The sequence below is a fragment of the Lygodium microphyllum genome, chromosome 23, assembly GCF_053477565.2.
Source record: "Lygodium microphyllum isolate KBCC chromosome 23, Lygodium_microphyllum_v1.1.10, whole genome shotgun sequence".
NCBI classification, from domain to species: Eukaryota; Viridiplantae; Streptophyta; class Polypodiopsida; order Schizaeales; family Lygodiaceae; genus Lygodium; species Lygodium microphyllum.
The window spans coordinates 50,787,785-50,802,090 of record NC_141157.1 but is presented as its reverse complement, the minus strand read 5'-3'; the positions used below and the strand labels follow the sequence as shown (position 1 = coordinate 50,802,090).

General features: G+C 37.8%; 1 pseudogene; it reads left to right on the top strand.

The window, feature by feature from the left end:
* Window positions 1-1,701: 1,701 nt before the first annotated feature.
* Window positions 1,702-14,306, top strand: part of LOC148016178 (uncharacterized) — an 82,683-nt pseudogene continuing 70,078 nt past the window's right edge.

Below are 14,306 nucleotides of genomic sequence, written 5' to 3'. Positions count from 1 at the left end.
ATTGTAGGAGTTACTAGCCTAAAGTCTTCATGCCACTATTGTACTTCTATTGAATTCCAATATGTGGGTTCCATGGTATAAGCAATAGGGCATACAACTAGAAGTATTGTATCTACATTGGGAGTAGGTGATGTATGATCTGAAATTATGCTTTTTTGGCCTAGAAAAGGGGGTTGCGTGACTATTTTGCAGCCTATTTGGAGGAGGTTTGGACTACAATGAAAAAGCATACTCTATCTTATACATGAGATCGTGATTCTCCTGCAAAGAGTGCTAGGGTACACAAGAAAAATGGGGTAGGGCATACATGTGACAGGAAAAAGCAGGGGTTGCAATTTGCATTAGGGTAGGTCTTGCTTATTTTCTCAAATCCACTAGGGAAGCTTATCGAATTAGTAATGTGTCAAGTTTAGTGATAAGTCAAAAGAAAATGGAAGTCCTATTGCTATCCTTTGGGGATGAGGAGGACTAGCTCAAATAATATTGCTTCAATATCATCAAACCATTGAAAATATTTTGGTAGTTAGGATACCCTATGGGGATATCAATCATAGAAAATCAAAGGTTCCAATGGCTAGGAGACAAAGTAGAGAACAAATTGGCCAATTTTAAAAAGCTTTCGATTGGACTTGCTAGAAGAATTATTGTAATGAACATTGTCATGAATCCAGGTACTATGTTTGTGGCATCCACAAATCCTTTCCCTAAATCAAATTGGCAAGTAATAGAAAGGATGTGCAAAGAATTTCTATGGGGGTATGCTAATGGCAACAAATGGTAGTCCATAGCATGGAGCCTACTTTGTGAATTCGAAGTGAATGATGGAATGGGTGCTGAGGCAATAGGTACCAAAATGAATTGCATAGCATTGAAGCTAGTAGCTAGACTTTAAACATACTATTGAAAAGTTGGTGGGCATCTCTCAAGGAATTTAGGTGGAGTGAATATGGTAAATTAGAGAGGAGATTCCTCCCTCTTCCAACATACTTGGCTCTCACAAGTTGCCTTCAAGGACAATATAGCTCCAATAGACAAAGATAATAAGAATTCCAACGTAATGGAGAAGATGGCTAGAAATGTTGAAATCATAGGAAGGGGAACTCATGGACAAGGATGAAATTAAACACAAGTTCCATCTCAATACTAAGGAAATGTTTACATCCCAACCATCCATATTTTGGGAACAAAGTTCATTCTAGTGTCATCCATGTATTGAATGTTTACATCCCAACCATCCATAGAACAAGGAGTTCATCGTGCTATGCAACATGAACATAAAGCCATGTGATAATGTACGAAATATGTTCAAAAAGTTGTGTGCAAAGAAAATCGGATGGGGCCAACGCTAATGCACATGGGTAGTATAGACTTTACATAGCTCATATTGTTGGGATTTCCTCTCCTTGATTGATGCGAGCTACTATCTTTGAGAACTGAGATTATTTACTTGCCTTTGCAAGGGTCTTCTTGTTGCGTAGGAAGAGCTGCAACTTCTGAGAGGTATTTAAATCCTTGTGGTCTGTGCAGGTTTCAACCCTAGATCTCACTTCTGTTCACAAATAAGTAGCCTCGATCTTTCTTGTGCAAGGTAGGCACAGTTTGCGTGATACGATCCATGATCCCTTGTGAGGTTGTTGCACCGTCCATTTTCCCTACATTTGTTTGTCCACTAAGTCTATGGGAGGCTTTTCCCCACCGATCATGGCTCTGGATGCAGCAGATGGGGGCCCCAGGGTAACATCCCAATGGGGCTAGGGAACTTGGAGCATCTCAGCTTTTACCGTGCTAACCAGCATGCAAAAAGTCATTGTCAAAGCTATAGATGACATATCAGTGTGAAGCTTAAGAGAATGCACATGTAGAATATAAATGGAAACTTAGCAAGGGTTATAATGTCAAAATTGCTCAGATTTTGTGGCTGAAATTCTAGTAGCTATCACTGTATGAAGGTTGGGAGGATGCACATGCAGAGTATACATGGAGATTCAACAAGGGCTAGTCAAAAAAGAGTTCGCTTTTGTATTCAAATGGAGGCTTCCAAATAATCTCCAACATGTGCTTCTCTTCCTGACTTGCTTCTAGCAACAATTTTTGGGGAATTTGTTCACATTCACATTTTACACTGCATATGAAATCTTATAAGAGTCAAGAAACTAATCATACTATAAACACCATTTTGACTATTGGTCAATTTCTTGGGTATGCTCATTATGTCTATCATGGTCTCTTCAATTGTGTACTATTGTTATTGAGTTGCAATGTTCTAAGAGATTGCCTTGAACATTAGATGCTTGTAGCTACTAAAGATGTAACAAAAGGAGTAGCTGAATAATAACAAAGCATGACAGAATCACTCAAGCTTGATACGGTGTCGTAGCACGTAGGGTTGAAGGTCACCATAGGGGTTTGGCAAGAGAAGAATGTATGGGGGTTCAAGAGCTTTGACTTCGAAGATGGTAGAGATAAGAGAAGGGTTGAAGGTTTCAAGCCAAGTTCTTGAAGATAAGAGACAGCAGGGTGTAGGTAGATTCAAGGAGAGGAGTAGACGGAAGAGAAGGGGTTCGAAGAGATTGAAGATGTAGAAGAATACTCCCAAAAATAATTAGAAAATATAGAAGAATACTAACAGAGATGAAGCCTGTCAGTTTCTTTCAGCATTATGAGAAAATATAACTCTAAATAGACAAAAACGTGTACAAAATAATACCTTTCTCTAGGCTACTCAGATTGCCAATCTGATGCTTCCAATGGCTCCGAAAGGGAGGTTAAATACCAGGATGCTTGGCCAAAATCCTACCAGATCACTCCTTCTTCATCTCCCACTTTTGGAGTACTGTTCACTGTCTGAAAATAGCGATCGCACGTCGCGCAATTTTGCTAATCTCTCTTTTTACATAAAATCCTCTCAATTTAGCTGAAAGCTACATGCTTTCTTTTACATATCCTCCTAATCTAGAAGTTATCTATAGTTTTATGGATTTTTTACAAGAGATAATATCTAGAATATCAAAAATTGACTAAAAACTTATCCAAAAAAAATCTAATATTTTGAACCATGGACACTAATACTAATGCCTCAAGTGACATTGGCTCTCTAAATCTAAAACAAAGATACACTCTAGATTTTTTTACACAGTATGCACGTAGCGGCACGACATCCACCCCCTCCTAACCTACAAATCCTCTGGCATGTGCCAAAGTCTTACAGATTTGCAATGTCAGAAGAAGTATCTTCTGCCATGTTAATGTCTTCATCTTCTGTGTCTTCTTCTTCCTCTATGTCTTCATGCTCTTGAATTATATTCAAGCCTTCTAGCTCATATGTTGAACTTTCTCTTCGTTTGAAGAGCTTGATTCTTTTTCCAACTATGGGTATCTTCATGCTTGTTCCATCCAATTCAGCCAATGAATATGTGGCATTGTCATGAACGACCTTTACCACATATGGGCCAAACCAACACTTTACCAACTTTCTAAAAGCACTATATTGATTGTCTAGGCTGCTGTCATAGATAAGCACCCAATCATTTTCTTGAATTGCTCTTGGCCGAAGTCAATGTCGCTTATCAAATCTTCTTTTGTTCTTTAGTCTTGCTGTCTTTAGTTTCTCAATAGCTGCTTGAACATCTTCAGGTCTTCTTTCTAGTTGCCATATGCACAAAGTCAGCAACTCTTCTCTACTGATGCCTTCCTCCCAAGCTAGAAGACTCCATGTGAGAATAGATTCTTCAATTGGCATAATTGGTTGTTGTCCATGCATAAGTTCAGCTGGCATATAGCCAATCACTGAACTGTGAGTAGTTCGGTCAGCCCATAATGCAAAAGGTAGCATTTTAGGCCATTCTTTGATCTTTCCTCTACAAGACTTTGCTAGAGCTTTGAGAATAGGTTGATGACCTCTCTCACTCTTTCCATTCCCTTCATGGTTGTAGGATGATGTTAAAGCCAACTTAATACCCAATTGAGCAAAGAAGTTGCGTGCCTCATAAGCATCCAACTCTCCTCTATCTGTAGTTACTTTACCCACACAACCATATCTACAAAACACTTCTTCAAGAAAAAAACGACAAACAGCTTGAGTGAATTTGGTTGTTAAGGCTTTGCCTTCAACTTGATTGGTTAGATCCTCTCTTGCAAGCACTAAATACCGCATATTTCATATTCATGTAGGCATGGTTACAAGATCAATAATCCATCTATAATGTATAGACAAAGGATAAGTTGGTTGTAACCCATCTCGATGCTTGACCATAGAATATATTTGACACACATAACAGGTTTCAACAAAATGTGCTATGTCTCGATACATGTTTTGCCACCAATATTTTTCTTTGACTTTACTAAAGGTTCCCCATATGCCTCTATGGCCAGCCCACAGGCTTTCATGAAATTCCTTCATTACCTGTTGTTGCAATCTTTTGTTACCTAAAACTCGGATAGGCACTCCTTTCTTCTTCTTTACGTGCTTCCATAGATGTCATTCTTTTAGAAAAAAGCCATAAGCTTTCCTCTTGATATGCTTGAACTCCTCATCAATCCAAGTCTCCTTCTTCTTCATTGTGCTCAAATATTGGCCAAACAATCTTCTTCATAATCTTCTTCAAAGAAACAAACTAGAACTTGAGCAATGCAATGAGCATGCTAGCTTCTAGTTGACCATCCTATTGTTTTCAGCTTTGGACTAGTATATGCAGTAACTGAAAATGTATTTTTAGCAGCCATGGAATGAAATTCAGCAAGTATAGATTCTTCAGCTTCATCTTCTTCCATCAGCTCTTCTTCATTGTCATATCTTGCATGTGATAGCATGTCAGCAAAACTGGATTCTCCTTTCCTACAATATGATTTAATTCAGGGTTGAGAGACTTAATATATGCAATCCATCTTAGCATAGCAATGTCGGGTGTAGAGCAGTTGGTAATCATGCCCAAGAGTGGAAGACAATCAATTTCTACCACTACAGAAGCACCTATAAAGTATTCACGATCACACTTTCATGCCGTTACAACTCCCCACAATTCCCTTTTTACTTGTGCATACCTTCTTTGACGTTCATTGAGAAGTTTTGCTCCAAAACGAATTGCATACTTGTTACCTTCAAGATCCTCTTGGCCAACAACCCATCCTATTCCAATGGGACTTGTATCCATAGTAAGGATGATGGGTTGACCATTTGAATAGTCAGCCCTTTTGAGAGTAGAGGCTGAAATTAATAGCTTCTTTAATTTACGCATAGTGAGAGTATGCTCTTTATTCCAAGAGAATCTTTGATCTTTTCTTAATAATTGATAAAGATTTTCGGCTACATGAGAAAAATGTGGTATCCATATGAGATAGAATATACATGCGCCAAGAAATCTTCTCACCTCTGAAACATTTGTGCATTTTTCTTACATTCTGCTAATGGCATCTATCTTGATTGGAGAAGGTTTGTGTTCATAGGGGCCACATAGATAACCGACCATTAGGACTTCTTCTACTCCAAAAATTCACTTAGTTCCAGAAAGGGTAAGATGTACCTCTTCTAGCCTTGTCAAAATCCTGTCACAATCATGAATGTGGTTAACTACAAATGTCCCGCAACCATCTTCGTCAAGCTCCTCATTCTTTTCATCGACTTCACATCCCTTGATAGATACATCATCAAGAAATGGAAGAGTAAGTTGTGGAATAAAGTCCCTTAAGACTTTGTACATGGCATTCATCATATGGGCTACGAAGTTTGTTGCACCTTGTGGTAGAGTGCACATGAGGATCAATCCAAGAGGTGTCTTCATTGTGGTAATGTCTTGGCTTTCTAATGAAAGCTGAAATTGGTCATATCCTGAATGTAGGTTTTCCATAGAACAAATTGCTCTACCTGCAAAAGCTTCAACAAACTCATCAACAATTGGACCTGAACCAACATTTCGGATTGTGACACGATTAACAGGCTATAGATCTTGAATGAATCGTAAAGATCCATTTTTCTTAGGCACAGTAAACCATCGGTTTGAGTAAGGTGTTGAAGAAGGTTCTAAAATCTTCATTCTGATCTTCTCATTTAGAAGTTCCAATAATTTGGGCTGATGCGCCTTTGGAACGGGAATGGGCTTGAGGTTCCAAGGCACATGTGGGACCGTAAAAATGACCATAGGAGCCACAATATTTGGATCCCCACAACCTATTTCACTTGGTTGAAATGCAAAAGCTTTTTCATGTTTCATTAGCATTTTCATAAAAGAGTGTTTTTCAGCCGACAAAACGAAAGAATTTTCACCTATTTTGAGCTCTTTTATACTTTCAGATGTGAACTTCTGACCAATGTTGGAAGGATCACGAAGACTTGGCTGATTTGCTGCCCTATCAGCGAGCCCTTCACTTTCAGGAGGCAGTGGGATTGCCATAGGTTTGACTTTCTTATCCACTATCTTGTATTTTGTCTTCAATTGTGCTTCAGCCTTGTTGAGTAAACCATTGTCTTCCTATTCAACAAATTCTTGAATTGTTTGATAAAAATCCAATGTGCATACTTCTATGGACTGATTTTCTACCTAATTTTTTGCATGAGCAATTGCATATATTTTAGTCCATGTGTTAGTAGTAATCAGTCCAAAAAAAATGCCCGAAATATCTTCATTTTCAGCCATTATGTCATAAGTTTTCAGCTCCCTTTTTACATGACATAAATATTTTCTTTCAGCCTTAGTCATGGCTGGAAGAGACTTATAACAGCCCATACTATTGGTTGTACATACATATAAATTTGCTAGAGACATAGTTTCTGTTGCATGAGGAGGTTCAATCTTTTTTCATGACGCACTACCATAGCCTCTCTTTATAGTAGTGCAGCCCAAAAACCCTTGAATTCTCGGGCATTAGGAGGCACAAGATAATCATGCAGTGGATCTCTGTTTCGATGATGGTTAACACACATAGTAAGAAATTGGACAACTCGTTCATTATCCTTGCTTTAGATTCGAGCATAGGAAGAACCATTATCAAGAGCTTTTATTTCCAAGCGGGCTTAAAAAATGTAAGGTTTCCCAAGAATGATAGGGTAGCTACAAGAGTCTTGAACAAAAACGTGAAAATTGTCTTTTATGTCTCCAATAGTTACCTACATATTAGGACATGCAGCATATAACTCTCCAGAAGAGTTGTTTGCAGCTCTCATTCGCCAACCTGGATCAACATCTATGGGCCATCCGCCACTTTCATAGAGACTCCTTGCCATGACGTTTATCTCCGAGCCATGGTCTAAGAGTGCAATACATGGTGTTTCTTTTTCTCCAATTTTGACGATTGTCTCTGTTGTTGCTCTTGCCCAACGCGTACGAGAGTAGTGAATGCTTGGAATGAACCGAGCCTCTTCTTCCTCATGCATGTGTTGTAGACGGCCTTCTTTTTGAGAGGTGGACTGCCCAACTGGTTTGGACCAGCTGACCATTACATTTTCAGCTTTCACTTCTTTAATTTTTGCATTCATGTTTTCTTTATCTTCAGCTTCAATTGCTGCAATTAATTCTTTAATTGCTTCAAGTTGAATTCCTTGTGAAGTCAGCTTCTCTTCATCCTGCACAAAAACTCGAAGAACTTGCAAAAAAGCATGCATTGTTTCTTCATCACCAACATATTGTCTTTTCCTTTTGATTACATTAATAATTACATCATGGAATTCACGTTTGAAAATTCCAAGAATTTTGCCTAAGGTGAATTCAATTTTGCTTCCTAGAATTCGTTCTTCTAGGATTCATTTGAGATCAGTTGTAGATTCTATGTCAAACTGCAATTTGTAGCCTGGCTGCTTGCCTTTCTTCTTTTCTTCGGTTTTCTTTGTTTGTGGCACATCTTCCATCTCTGGATCTGGGGTTATATTTTCAGCAAGCTTTGGTTGTTCACGTGTTCTTCTAGTTACCCATTTTGGAGTGCCAGAAGAGGAAGGCCCTGGTTCATCTTCTCTTCTTCTCTTTTCTTCAATCAAGACTTCTTTATGATTGACATCAACCAAATGTGCAAAGGCAGAAAAACAATCTACCGATTCTTTTCAACCAATTATTCCTCAAATATACTGACTGCTGTTAGCCAAATCTTCTTTGGCTGCTTTACCATGTTCCATTTGATCTAGTGCCTACATCCATACTTTAGATTGCACATTAGCTTTACATGCTTTCAAACTTGATTTAATTGACTCAATTTGCAGCCCATAGATAGCCACATCAACTGCTGCATAGGCATTCTTTATAGCTAAATCTTCTAATCTTTTCTTCATTCCACCATTGCCAAATTTTGGCTCCAGTGGAAGATTAGTTTCAGCCACATGAATTTTTCCGTCTTTCCAAAAGACGAGCTTCTGTGCTTCAGCCTCACAGAAGGCAGAACACTCCCTCTTGTCATGTTGTTGATTGTCACACCAAATACAGCGCCTCTTAAAGCCTTCTTTCATGGGTCTTTGAGTTCATGCTCGTCCTCGCTCTTCGACTTTGACATCTAGCTTCTCTACTTTGGAACTAATTTCTGTAAGATTCAGATGAAGGTCACGCATGCTTTTACTGAGTTCATCCATTACATCATTTTTAGAAGGAACTGAAGAAGAAAGAGTTTGTTGATTAGTCAAAGGAATAGGGGATTTTGAAGGTGGAACAAGCTCCATCAATGAATTTGTTGAAGTTGAAGTAGAGCCTAATCTTAGTCGCATCCGCTCTCTTTGAGCAATCATGTTAACTGCATCAATAACATCTGTCCATGCAATCTTAACTCCTGATTCGGAGGTAGCATCTTCTAGGTGATCAGCAAGCTTCTCTTGCAGAATGGGATCTGCAGCCTCAAGGAATGATTCAATCTTCTGATCTTCCATACTTTGTTGGTCTTTAGCATCAAGTTGTCCAAATTTACTTTCAAACTCATGGTATAGAGATGTTGCAGCTAAACCTTTGTTGGGTTTTTCAATCCATTCAGTGAAACTTTTCTTCGTCATTAGGCCAGAGTCTTCTAAAAGGAATTCTTTGTGTAGGGCTTTTTTGAATGCAGCCCAATCTGCATCTTGTTGAAAAAGACCATGGATTCTTGCTTGAAAACCATGCTTGGCTAGTCTGGCAAAATAATGGCTCCATGGATATTGTGGTACACCAAAGAAGAGCATTTTTTCAACATATAAGCAAATAAAAACAGAGACATTTTGACCATTAAATTGTTTTAATTCACGCCCAACTTCCTCTAGGGCCTTGATAGCTGTGGAATCAATCGTCTCTTCATCTTGCCTTTGTTGTTGTTGTTGTTGTAACATTTGGATTTGTTGTTGCTAAGTCTGCTACAGTATGCTCACCAATTGTTGTAGAGTATCTCCTAAAGAATCCCCCATCTTGGAGTTCTCTTACACCAACCTTCACGTCGAGTTCACCAATGTCGCAGCACATAGGGTTGAAGGTCACCACAGGGGTTTGGCAAGAGAAGAATTTATGGGGGTTCAAGAGCTTTGACTTCAAAGATGGTAGAGATAAGAGAAGGGTTGAAGGTTTCAAGCCAAGTTCTTAAAGATAAGAGACAACAGGGTATAGGTAGATTCAAGGAGAGGAGTAGACGGAAGAGAAGGGGTTTGAAGAGATTGAAGATGTAGAAGAATACTCCCAAAAAGAATTAGAAAATATAGAAGAATACTAACAGAGATGAAGCCTATCAGTTTCTTTCAGCATTATGAGAAAATATAACTCTAATAGACAAAAACATGTACAAAATAATACCTTCCTCTATGCTGCTCAGAATGCCAATCTGATGCTTCCAATGGCTCCAAAAGGGGGGTTAAATATCAAGACACCTGGCCAGAATCCTGCCAGATCACTCGTTCATCTCCCACCTTCGGAGTACTGTTCACTACCTGAAAACAGCGATCGCGCATCGCGCGACTTCGCTAATCTCTCTTTTTACATAAAATCCTCTCAAATTAGCTAAAAGCTACATGCTTTCTTTTACATGTCCTCCTAATCTAGAAGTTATCTATAGTTTCATGGACTTTTTACAAGAGATAATATCTAGAATATCAAAAATTGACTAAAATCTTGTCCAAAAAACTAATATTTTGAACCATGAACACTAATACTAATGCCTAAAGTGACATTGGCTCTCTAAATCTAAAACAAAGCCACACTCTAGATTTTTTTACACGGTGTGTGTGTAGCGGCACAACATCGGAAGAAAGCATCATAAAAGACAAGATTGTTAATGAATTTGCAGAAATCACGAGATTAGAATCTCCCCAATATGAGTTTTGATAACCTGTATTTGAAAAGCTCAAAGGAGCTGGTCAAGATTCTACTTTTGGGCACATATACTTTGCATTCTATGATATGCAAGTTCCTTTCACTTCTAACCAATTTAAAGTTACCTTGATGGTTAGTTTGCTTTTGCTGTAGGGATTGAAGATGATTGACTCATCAATGGAGAACTTGGCAACAGGAGCATGGTAGGCCTTTAGAACTCCTTTGAAAGGTAGGGTGAATTTCATTCAAAAGCGAGCACTTAAAGAGCTTTTTTTATGTTTTCGGTTGGGGTGGGGGGTTTGGGTTTCGCAGTGGCAAGCCATGTTTATAGACTTTTGATGCAAGAGATAGAACTCTAAGAATAAAGAAGAATGACTTTTGTGGCTTGGGTAATTTAATCTTTCAAAAGTAAGGAAGCTTCTCTTACAAAGTGTAAAATGTAATAAATCAATTTGGGTCTTAGCACTAGTTTTTCCTTATGGGATGTATTGAAGGGTGGGAAGGCTATAACAGCTAAGGGCCTAGAGGTCCTTGAGTATGTTGGGAGGGAGGCTATAGATCTTATCTCCACAGAGGAAGGAATTGAAATTGAAATAGATCCAGAGTAGCCTAATCGTGAGGTGATAGAGGAAGATGAGCAATTTACATATGATGCAACATTTGATCATTGCTTCTACATTTATGGAGGTCCTAAGCAATTGGAGGTTTGGATTTCAACCTTGTTAGGAAAGCTAGAACATTTATGCTAATTAATATAAACTATGACCTCAAACTCTATTTGTTACACGTTTGGTATGTTAGATGTAAAATTTGTCATCATTGTTCTAACATGAGAGCTAGAGGATCTATCAAATTATCACATGTTTCTATGGAATAGAGCAAAGTTGAAATTGTCTAATGAGCAGAAGTCTTCTTTTGATGTTGTTCTTAAGCAACTACAACATATCTTGGATTTGGGAGTGGATACTACTGGAAAGGTCCTTGAACTCCATAAGGGAAAGAGAGTCAATGCACATTCTCAAGGAGACCTAAATGAGATGAAAGTTCTTCGTGAAGCTAGTGTAGCAAAGGCAATTGAGATGGCTATAGGGTCTACTAGTCCACATCTCAATCTTTTCTGTGCATAATTATTGGTTCCAATCACGTTTGGGTTTGGCTTTACTGATATGATATGGTGTTTTCTGAGTCCCTATTTGATGAAAAATTATAGGTTCATTGTAACTATGAGTGGCTTGGCGACGAGTGAGGTAGTGCAAAAGAGAATAGATCGGCTTGAAGATATAAGGGTTGAAGGAGTCCATGTAAGTTACTCTCTCATTAACAACTTTAACTCTTAAAGGGTGTAGTTAGCCTCATCCTTACCTGCATGGGTACTAGCCAAATATTTATTACTTGTACAAATAAGATTCAAACCAAGTCTTGTACAATAGCTATTTATTAATTAAATAGAGGGTTCGTGGAACATATAGTTTACAAGTGGTTGTCAGAATGGGATATTGAATGGACAAGGCCTCATGAATAAATAATGCCCAATCAATTATGTCAGTTGGTGAGGCTGGGAAGTGAGGACCATATGGAAATTGTGGAGTGGTGTGTTCCTTCTACCTCTGGCCTTGTCATATCTCCCTGCTGTTGGTTGTTCCAGAATGCAATAGTTCTCCTTACTAGCAGAAAGTCATTTGAGCTTGATGACAATATTCTACCATGTTGTAGAGCCTTGATGTGAGTGATTTATTACATTATTACCTTATCCCAACTTGAAAAAGATTAGAGATGGCAACCACTTAAGAGTAAGCCACAAAAAACTACAAAATTCCATTTTTTGTCATTTTTGAAACTTTGTTGAACTATGGCATACACAAATTATAAGACTTGGAATGGCTTAAGCCAACGCTATCCCATGTGAGTTTATGGTCATATGGTATATGGTATATGCTTTAATACAATAGCCATTTCAACAAAAGCTACAAGATATACCTGTCAAATGTAATTTCATTGGATATAGTGTGAAAAATAAAGGGCAATGTTTCTACCAACCCTATATGAAAATATCTTTGTGAGTAGAGATGTGGTCTTCGCTAAAAATACAAGTCAGCCCTTTATGAACTGCAAAAATCAACCAACTGTGACTTCCATGGACATGTTTGATAGTTTGTTACCTTTGTCTCATCAAGGAGCACTTGATTTAGTAGCATTTCCATGTTGACTAGGAGCTTGATTTTCAATCCATTGATGAAGGCACTACCAAGGATGTAGTAGTTAAGGAGAAGGCTGCTATGTGGGAGGCAAAAATAGTCCCTAGATGGTTATTGGATACATTATGGAACAACAAATAGTCAACCGCTCCACTTCGTGATAGAACTAGGGAATTTGCTTGACATGGATAGGTTCATTTTGTTGGGTAAGCAATTGTAGCTACTACTTGTAATGAAGAACCTCTTTGGAGGATGACTCATAGAGCAAGCATTGGGTGGCATCTATGTAGTTGGAGTTGGACTCCATTGATTATAATGGTAGATGGTAGTCATGTGACTCCCCTCCTAGCAAGTATGCTGTGGGCACAATATAAAACATACATTTGGTGGCAGCTCTTGATAGCCATTATACTTAGTGGGCAGCCATTACAAAGACTAGTTCTAATTGCCTACTCTAATACAATAGGAAACTTACACCATGACATCATCATCATTATTAGCTTCTATGCCTATTGCAATCATGGGGGACGTAAGTGGAAATGTGATACATGCATTTATTTGTTATCTTTGAGCACTCCAACATGCAATAGCTAAGCTAGGCTAGGCCAAGCCTTGTTAAACAATCTTAATCATGGTTTTATAATATCCTTATCACATTCTCATTCTTATATATCTATCTGTATTACAAAGGGACATGCATGCCATAACCATTGATAGCTATGTGGGAGTTTTTGACCATGATGAGCAAGCCCTCCTTCGAGCAATTGCCAAGTAACTTGTTACTAGCATTGGCATCGACACAAGTGATAGAAAATCTCCAATTCTATGTTGGGGTAACGTACAATTCGATGCTTCTATTTACAATTTCATTAGGCATCAGGGATCAACTTGAGTAAGAATATAGTATCACCATATTATGGCATCATTTAGATTAATTAAATAATATTTTTAAATAAAATTACATATGTATAACCTTTTTCACGACATAAGAAAAAAATCCTATATAGGAAAATATTATCTATTTCAAAGCTTTTTCTTGACATAGGAAAAAAACCCCATATAGTGAAAATTTCTTATCTAATCTATTAGGTGTGTATTATGTCCTATTTGAAATTAACTAAATAATCTCTATATAATTTTTAACTTGCTCAAATCATATAAGTAGGAATATGTAAACTAAGGAAAATGTAATATTTTCAAGTTAGAGAAAAATTAGAATCACATAAGAAATTTTCTATATAGGAAAATCACCATGTGTAGGAAAATGTTCCTATGTAGGGAAACATAGGAAAATTTTTGCACATTAGGAAAGACAAAATAAGAAGGGAATTCCCTTTCAATTCCCTAGTTGAAATTGCACATAAGTAGAGAAAGTAAATAATAGGGAAAATGGAACATTTTCTAGTTAGAGAAAATAGGGAATTACATATGGAATTTCCATAGGGAAAAATCCCTACAGAGGGGATCCTTACATAAGGGATTTTTCCTACGTAGGGAATTTCTTATGTGATTCCCTAGTTTATGGGAAATTATGTGTATTTTTAACTAGGAAATTGATAGGGATTTTTTTTAAATATATAAGAAATGATTAAAAGTTCCTTGTGTTAGAACTAGTGATTTGGGCCCTTCTTATTAAGATTAGTATGTATTGTCGCTCTTTCCATGTCCACTTCTAAAGTAGGATCTTCACCCTCATCTATTCCTTTGTACTTTCCCTTGAAGGTTACTCTAGCAACTTTTCCTTTTATTATTGAAATTGTTCGATTCTGGTCATGAATTTGTCCTTGGTGAATTAATTAACCTAACTTTGGGCATTGTCTTTTGAAGTGGTTGGCTTTGTTGTAATGGAAACATCTTGGTACCTCCTTGTTTCCGA